General features: G+C 49.8%; 1 long non-coding RNA gene across 1 annotated transcript; it reads left to right on the forward strand.

The window, feature by feature from the left end:
- Positions 1-1,100: 1,100 nt before the first annotated feature.
- On the forward strand, positions 1,101-8,392 carry LOC132529530 (uncharacterized). The gene is made up of 4 exons (XR_009543493.1): positions 1,101-1,162; positions 1,702-1,796; positions 7,004-7,369; positions 8,250-8,392. It is a non-coding gene; the product is annotated as an uncharacterized LOC132529530 (long non-coding RNA).
- The last annotated feature ends 867 nt before the right edge of the window (positions 8,393-9,259 follow it).

Below are 9,259 nucleotides of genomic sequence, written 5' to 3' on the forward strand. Positions count from 1 at the left end.
ATTCACCCATCCAGGCTAGGTGGGACGCCTGGGAAGAAGAAAATGTCCTACTTGGGTCAGAGCTTACACTCGAGGTTCTGGTTCTGGGCACCTCTAGTCCGACTCCCCAAGCCAGCAAATTCAGGGAAAGCAGAATTTCTGTTTGACTTTTTAGTTTGGGACCAAGCTCTTTCTCCTTGGCTCTATTCTGGGGAAGTCTTTGGTATACAGAGTTGAATTTTTAGTTCTCATCTTGTCCCTGAATTCTAAGAAAAGTACCAGCAGATAGTTTTTGCTCCCTTAAATGTAAGCTGCTGGCTCGGGGTCAGCCTGTTGGGACTCTTGCCTCCTGGGAGAGGATTCCCAGAAGCGAGACACAATGTTTAGTCCCCTCTTTTATTTCTAATTAAGGTGGAGGTGGCAGGGGTTGGGGGACCCCATTTTGATCTCCAGCTCTGGCTTTGAACGGACACAAAGAAGGAGAGAGAGCTGGCCTAGAGACTAGATCACTTTGGGTCAGTGGGATCCGGTTTAGGAGAGTTTGCGGTAAACCCCAGCTCTGAGGACATTCTAGCGACACTGTGAAGTAAATCATCAAAATGGTGTGATGTGGTTTCAGCCCATTCAGATTCATCGCAGGTACAAAACCCAAATGATGAGAGAAATCTGTTTCCCAAAGATCCGCCTCTGCTGACTTTGTCCGTTCCTCTGAGGGAAACAGCCGAACTCGGCAGAAGTAACACTGCCACGGCTCCTCCCCGCTTGGTCCCCAGCTCCGTCGTCACATTGACATTCTGGGCACATTCGGCCCAGCCCCCGTACCCGCTTCTCCCAAGTATGAATCTAAATTACTATTAATAAGGGGCTGCTCCAAGTTAATTGGCATTCAAAGAATTCATTTCAATTTGTTAATATTAAATGAACGCTCTGCACTTTAGCTCCCTTCTTCGCCCTGGATTCCCAGATGAGTGATGGGAAGTGGGGGCGGGGGAGGAGGAAGAGGAGGGTTTTATTTCTGATTCCGGCACAGCCACTGCCGTGCCTCCTGGGGTGGGCGGGGCCGTGAGATCCAGGTGCAGCGGGGGCCTGACGGGGGACTGGCTGATGGTCTTTTTAGGTGAAAATTCATCTGATCCCGCTGGAGCTGTCGGGGGAGGGCAGAGGGGAGCTGCAACTCTTGCAAGTGAGCGTCTCATTCTTATATCCAGAAGAGTCAGTTGAGGCTCTGAGAGCTTAATCCCCACTTCAGGTCACACATCTGGCAGTTGGGTCTGCGTGGCACCAAAACCATACCTGGGCTGCCTGCAAGGCACAGGTCTCCAGCCCGGTCTCACCTTCCCTTCCTATAGTTCTGACCGTCCTGCTCCCCCTTATTTGTGGTCACACCTAGTGACTGGGAACAGGGGTTAGAGAATGAGGTGCGACTGAGAGAGAGAGTGGCAGGGGGGCAGAGGCAACAGAAACTTTTCTCACATCCTTGTGAAGAAAGTGGATAGAAGGGTAGTCTCTCTGGAGGAAGCCTGCTATCGCTTTCCTGGGGCTCTGATCTCGGGGTGGATGGTGGGCCTCATTGGGAATCAGTGTTTTCTGAACTGTGGACTCTAGTTCTCCTCCTCTGGGAGGGGAAGAAGAAGAGGGCGGCTCAGCTGGGGGGTTTGAGCCCTGGATTAAAACTGCTATAGTTGTCCACTTAATCCTTCTCTCCTTGTTCTGTGAGGGTAGAGAACCTCCGAGCTGGACAATCCATCTCCCGGCTGCCAGGTGTGGCCAGAGGGGAAGGTGAGCCGAGTAATGTCATCAGAGCCTTGAGACATTGGGTAAGTTCTCCTTTTCATGAGCTGGACCGGATGTGCCTGAGACTGAGCTTTGACCATGCAGTTGAGGAGAAATCCCTAAGAGAGGGCAGAGCAAGAGTAGGACAGGAACCCAAGTTCCTGATGGACCAGGTGGAACAGAGCCACCTGCTGTCTGGGACTGCTCCCTTCCAGACCGTTGTGTGAAAAATAACCTTGTTTTCTATATGTGGCTGTGTTTGGGGCCCTTTTTTTTTTTTTTTTTTTTGCGATACGTGGGCCTCTCACTGTTGTGGCCTCTCCCGTTGTGGAGCACAGGCTCCGGACGCGCAGGCTCAGCACGCATGGCTCACGGGCCCAGCCGCTCTGCGGCATGTGGGATCCTCCCAGACCGGGGCACGAACCCATGCCCCTGCATCGGCAGGCGGACTCTCAACCACTGTGCCACCAGGGAAGCCCGGGGCCCTTTTTTTAATAGCAGTTTTGCTATCATCCTTCCTAATATACCTTCCCACCTGAGGACAGAGATGAAGGGGACCTTGGAGATCATCCTATGCTTGGCCAAGTCCCTTCATGTCACCACAGGGGCCTGGGTATCTCCCATCCCCACCCTCACTTCAACCTAAGGACCTCAGCAGGACACTCATGTTAGATGTTGGGTTGCTACATAAGGTTTTATTTGAAGAAAGGACCCTGTGGTTAAAACCAGTTTGAAAACCCCTGAAAGTTCAATCCCCTCTCCTGTTTTTTTAATTACAGCCAAGGCCCAGAGAGAGGCAGTGACTTGCTTAAGGTCACACACTTAGTTTTTCTGTCACTTTCTGAATCCCATATGGGGTTCTCTAACCACCATATCAGCTGCCTCAACAAATCGCAAGGACAGAAAGAACCCAAACCAGGCAGGGGGCCTGTGTCTCCTCCAAAAAAGCTCTGGAATAGCCAGGCCATGTTTCCCTGATTTCCCCTGGGTCCCTCCAGTTGGATGTCTGCCTTGGAGACCCGCCTCCCTGGGCCTGGAAACTACCGGGCTGCACCTTTGCTCCAGCCGCCTCCTCACCCAGATGGTCAAATATGCAAAGCAGAGCTGGGGCCAGAGCCTAGCTCCCTGCCTCCCTCTAGTCTTTCCACATTTGTATCTCCCTCCTCCCCCCATCCAGCCCCTTCCTAGTAGCCCACCAGGGAGGAGAAGGGGGAAAACTGTCATAAATTTCCCCTATTTATACAAGAAGACAGAATGTTTCTCATGCCAGAAAAAACACAGAGAGGGAGCTGTCAGGGGAGAAGGGACCCAGCCCCATACCTCTGGGGCCAATTTATCTTCCTGAGTCATGGCTTGGGGGCTACCCTAACACTGCCTGTGTGACTTGCAGGCTTTGGCTTGGGGGGCAGCCAGGACAGACTGTGCCTGGGCTTTGTTTGGTCTTCCTGCTCCGTCTCAACTGCTCCGTCTCCGTTTCTCTCTCTCTCTCTCTCTCTTTTTAAAAACAAGTTTCTTGAGATATAATTCACATACTGTACAATTTACCACTGAAGTGTACCATTCAGTGGTTTCAGTATAGTCACAGATATGTGCAACTATCACCACAGTCCATTTTGGAACATTTTCTTCACCCCTGAAAGAAATCTTATAGCCTTTAGTTACCACCCCCTTTTACTCCTCCATACCCTTGCCGGCCCTAAGCAAACACTGATCTGCGCTCTATTCCTATAGATTTCTCTCTTCTGGACTTTCACATCAAGGGAATCATATACTGTGTGGTCTTTTGTGGCTGGCTTTCACTTAGCATAATATTTTCAAGGTTCATCCGTGTTGTAGTATGTATCAGTGCTTCATTTTTTTTTTTTTTTTTTTTGCGCTACGCGGGCCTCTCACTGTTGTGGCCTCTCCCGTTGTGGAGCACAGGCTCCAGATGTGCAGGCTCAGCGGCCATGGCTCACGGGCCTAGCCGCTCTGCAGCATGTGGGATCTTCCTGGACCGGGGCACGAACCCGTGTCCCCAGCATCGGCAGGCGGACTCTCAACCACTACGCCACCAGGGAAGCCCGCTTCATTCTTTTTTGTGGTTGAATAATATTCCATTGTACTTTTGTTTACCCACTCTTCCACTGATGGATGTTCGGGTTCTTTTTACCTTTGGGATATTATGATTCTCCCCTAACTCTTATGTCTCTAGACAGCCTGGATCACATAGAATGAGGTCTGTGGGCAAGAATGGATGTGTCTTAGATGAATGGATAAAGAAGATGTGGGGTGTGTGTGTGTGTGTGTGTGTGTGTGTGTGTGTGTGCTTGTATGAATATTACTCAGCCATAGAAAAGAATGAAATAATGCCATTTACAGTAACATGGATGGACCTAGAGATTATCACACTAAGTAAGTCAAAGAAAGACAAATATCATATGATATTGCTTATATGTGAAATCTAATACAAATGAATTTTTTTTTTTTCTTTTGTGGTACGCGGGCCTCTCACTGCTGTGGCCTCTCCCGTTGCGGAGCACAGGCTCCGGACGCACAGGCTCAGCGGCCATGGCTCACGGGCCCAGCCGCTCTGCGGCATGTGGGATCTTCCCGGACCGGGGCACGAACCCGCATCCCCTGCATCGGCAGGCGGACTCTCAACCACTGCGCCACCAGGGAAGCCCCCAAATGAACTTATTTACAAAACAAACGGATTCACAGACAGAAAACAAATTTATGGTTACCGAAGGGAAAAGGGGAGGGGATAATTAGGGGTTTGGGATTAGCAGATATACACTATGTATAAAATAAACAACAAAGTCCTACTGTATAGCACAGGGAACTATATTCAATATCTTGTAATAACTTCTAATGTAAAAGAATCTGAAAAAGTATGTATATGTATATATACATATATTTGTATGTGTATATATTGTAACCTAATCACTTTGCTGTATACCTGAAACTAACACAACTAACACAACATTGTAAATCAACTATACTCCAATAAAAAAAAAACATGTGGAGGCATAAAAAAAGATATTAGTTTTATTGTTAATTATTGATAACAATAAAAATTGAAATTATTACTAAATAAAATAATAAATTACAAAATAAAACGTTTGGTTGTGCAAAAAAAAAAAAGAAGAATGGGTGTGTCTTATACGTGGGAATACCCAATATCCATGAAAGCAGGGTCTTGGGAACATGCCTTCTTTTGTGTTAATTACACATAATAAGCTGGAATTTTCCTCCCTCTGTAAGTTACTGAGGGGGCGCTGCTCCTTCCATTCTCTCTTCATTCTTTTCTTGTTGCTGTGCTCCTCAGAGTTGGGGACTCAGAGCCTTCTCCAGGGGTTTCAGAGACAGAGAGTAGATGAATGGATGTCTTCCCACTGGGGAAGCGGTTCCCTGAGTCTGGTCTCCAGCGATCCTCCAGTATCACACAGTTGAAGGAAGGTCTGTGGAGGCTCCAAGGTCTGTGGGAGGTGTGATGGAGCCTAGAATGCAGGCCTCCTGCCCCCCCACCCCACTGCCCCCCACCACCTCCTTGCCTGGTGCATCTCAGTGTCGCAGACGGGCTTTGAGCTCCACCCTCCGCTCACCTAGCAAGTAGGCACAAAGCATCCAGGGAACCCAAGAGACACTGCCCCTTCCCTCATGAACCTTGCAGTTTTAGTGGTGAGAGTAAGATAAACACAAGTGAGCAAAATAACGGCAAGTTCTGCAAACATTTGCTGAATGAATGAATGAACAAATGATGTACCTATTATGTGCTCCATAAAGAAAATGTGAACAAAGCAGAGTTGTCAGTCACTTTTGCTGCCACCAGCTTTTCCAGTCTGGAAAGCAGCACTGCTCTCCATCCCTCAGAGGGGATGGTGTGCGGACAATGAAAAGCATCAGCTAATAATATCTACCAAGTATTGGACTAGCCATGTACCAAGGGAGTAATATATCTCACTGATTTTCACTCGTGTTTTTGTTTGTTTGTTTGTTTGGTTTTGCCTTGTCGCTTGGCTCACAGAATCTTAGTTCCCCAACCAGGGATTGAACCCGGGCCACGGCAGTGAAAGCACCAAGTCCTAAACACTGGACTGCCGGGTAATTCCCTTTCCCTCTTTGAATTAGGTATGATTATCCCCATTTTGAGGATGAGAAAAACTGACTCAAAGAGATGAAGTAACTGTTTGAAATCATGTTGGTAGCAGTAAGTGGCAGCACATTCGTACTGGACTCTGGGATGGATTTGTTTTTTATTCCCAGGTCTCCACGACAAAGACAGATACATTTCTTTCTGAGGCCCCAGCACAGAGGAGCTGGACACCCTCCCCTGTCCTGCCCTGGCTCGGCCCCTCTCCTCCCTTTGCCCAAAGGCAAAGTGGGCTGAGGTGGAGTTGCCAGCTCCTCTCTGGAAGCTTGTGTCCACTGGCTATACCTGCCTCGTGGGTAGGAAGGGAAGGACCAGTTTTGCTTTCAAAAGCCTTATCCTTCCAGCCCATGCTGTGTGGGAGGGACCACAAGAGGCCTGGATGTTGTCAAGCAAAGGCTTGAACCAGCCAAAGAGACGATGATGTTGACAAGAAGGGGACCTCAGCAAGGCAGATAATTAGAAACTGACGACTGACAGCCCTTTAGCGTCCACCCGCCACCCCCCACCAACCCCTGCTCAATCAGGCACGTACACGAGCTTGACGACAAATAACAAACTTTAACATGTTTTAATTTTCACATGCAATTGTTCACTTCTCAGAGCAGACATAAGATGCATCCAAGGCTGGGCTTATTACAGAAAAAAAGTTTCTGAGACTAGAACCCAAGTGTTCTGCTCAATTTCATGTAATGAAATTTATGTAGGGCTGACTACGGACCATGTCCTCTGTTCACTATTTCATGACTATTAACTCATTTCTTTTCCACCACCATACGAACTAGGTATTAGTATTCTCCACGTACGTTTTTTAAGATGAGGAAACTGAGGCATAGTCATGAAGCATCTTACCCAAGGCCACACAGTCGGCAAATGGCAGGGCAGGGATTACGAAGCCGTCCGCCCAGCCCCGGAGTCTGTGCGTCATCGCCCCGCCAGGTGGGCTTGGCGCGGTGACTATACTTGGGAAGTCGAGTGTGTTTTCCTGTCTGCCTCCCTCCCCTTCTCCTCAGTCTTTATGGCCCATTGGAAAAAGCAAGGCAGAGCTGTGGCTCCCAGGGTGACTATCCTTCAGCTGCCTCCTTGGCACTGTCATTCTCGCCTCCCGTCTCTTGCCAGGGGCTCCAGCCGGGAATACCACAGACGGTTTGCTATGGATGAAGACTCCTCTGGAGAAAGCTCACAGGAAGGCTGCTGTGAGAAATGAAGTCCCTTGCTGTTTCCCCGATTCCTTCATCAAGAGGAGCTAAATGAAGTCACTGCACATTTGAACGGGGGCCATTAAAGCGCAGCCTCTGACCAGTTCAGAGGCAGACGTGGGCTTGGACGGCCAGTGACTGAACGGCGGCGGCATGGAAAATCTGAGGTGCTGGATGGTTGAAATAAAGCTCCTGTGGGAGGGTTATGTGTGCCTCACTCAACAGTGCTCCCCGACGGGGGCCCAGGGTGTGCACCTGAGCTGTGAATAGGCTTGTTCATTGACCGGTTAGCCCCTTATTTATTCAGTAAGTTCTGATTATGTACTTAAGAGGCACCGTGCTAGGTGTATAGGATGGACAAGACAAAATCCCCACCCCACAGGGGCTACAGTCTGGAGAGGGGAGGCCGGAGCAAGATTACAGTGATCTGTACCAAGTGCTGAGTAGTCTCGTGTCGCCACTTGACATCACTACCCCCCACAGCTGCCCTCCTCCTGGCCTCTCCCTATGCTCAGTGTAGCCCCCTCCCCTCCAGCTTCTTTCTGCCTGGGTCCCATCTTCCTTCTGAGCTGGGTCACTGTTGGGCTGCAGGCAGTGACAAAGGTGGCCATAAAGCAGCAGAGTTAAGGCCTCAGTGTCCTAAGGGAATCCCAGGTGCAGCGGGCTGGGTGATGTGGCTCGCCTCCTCTGTTCTCTGGGCCACCCTGGCCCTGGAGGCTGCCCTGTGCAGACGGCATCACCTGGGCTCCCGACTTCCCATCTGTGCTCGGGCCTGGCCAGCACGGGTCCTGGCAGGGAGGGGAGAGAGGAGCCACGGTATTTGTCTCCCTGTCCCCTGCCCGCCTCCCTGCCACCGGCCTGCCTGCAGTCCTGGCAGGGGCTGTGGTTCCCCAATGGCCCCGGCTTTGCTGGGTGGCTGCTCTCCCCGACCCCAGTTTTGTCAGCACCATTTCAACCCTTTTGGTACTTCATCAACCCTGAATGGTTCCCTTAATTCCAACTATGCCTTGAAAATGGCCATGTCATTAAACTCTCTTCAGTGGAGCCCTTTTGAAGGTGTCACGTGTTTGCTGTTGGGACCCTGACTGGCTCACCTGGGTGTAGGTGGGGGAGGGGGAGCAGGCAGGTTGGGTCCCCAGGTGAGCTTTATTCCTCCTCTTCTCCAGGGGCTCCCCGTTGGAAGAGAGAGGCTTTGGACCAAGGAATGGGGGACAGCTCTCTACCGACGGTTTCCACTGAAGGATGAGGAATCACCGCCTGTAGCTCCCTGGAAAGCAGAATCAGGTGGTGCAGGTCAGGGAGATCAGCTCGGTGGTTTGTGACCACCTGGAGGGGTGGGATAGGGAGGGTGGGAGGGAGACGCAAGAGGGAGGAGATATGGGGGTATATGTATATGTATAGCTGATTCACTTTGTTATAAAGCAGAAACTAACACACCATTGTAAAGCAATTATACTCCAATAAAGATGTTAAAAAAAACAAAAAAAAGAGGTGGTGCAGGAGGGCTTTTTGTTGGGCCAAAGGGAAGGATATTACAACTGAGGACCGACGACGCTGTGGTGACCTCTGACAACACTTCCCAGCTCCTTAATCCCTCCAAGTGCCTGTCCTCATTTTACAGGTGAGAAGCTTGTGGCTCAGAGAGGGAAAGAGGGAGCAGAAAGGAGCTTCACCCCACCTCAGTTGCTCTGTCAGTCAAAGAGAAGCCTCACTTTGTGATCAAGGGCTTGGCAGGGTAACAGACAAATCTCCGCTCAAGTGTCAGCATAGCGCTGGAATCTGCAGCCAGGCTAAGAATTTGAATCTCGGATCCACCTCTTACTAGCTGTGTGATCTTGGGCACGTTACTTGACCTCCCTGTGCCTCAGTTTCCCCAGCTATAAATGGGGCTGATAAAAACAACACTCCCAGAGAGGGTTGTGGAGACCGTGAAGTGATCTTATGGTTATGAGGTCCTTAGGAAGTGCAGGTACACAGTGTAACACTATGTGTAAGTGATTAAAAAATTGAGCCTTAAAGGATTGAAATACTATAACTGCTATGACATGAGCGAGCCTCAGAAACGTGCTAAATGAGATAAACCAGATGTATAAGCTAAAAAAAACAAGGAGCCTTAAGCTTTCTCTTTATGTTCTACCCCCCGCCCTCTTCTCATTGCATGCCTTCCCTGCCTTCT

The sequence above is a fragment of the Lagenorhynchus albirostris genome, chromosome 11 (assembly GCF_949774975.1).
Source record: "Lagenorhynchus albirostris chromosome 11, mLagAlb1.1, whole genome shotgun sequence".
In the NCBI taxonomy this organism is placed as follows: Eukaryota; Metazoa; Chordata; class Mammalia; order Artiodactyla; family Delphinidae; genus Lagenorhynchus; species Lagenorhynchus albirostris.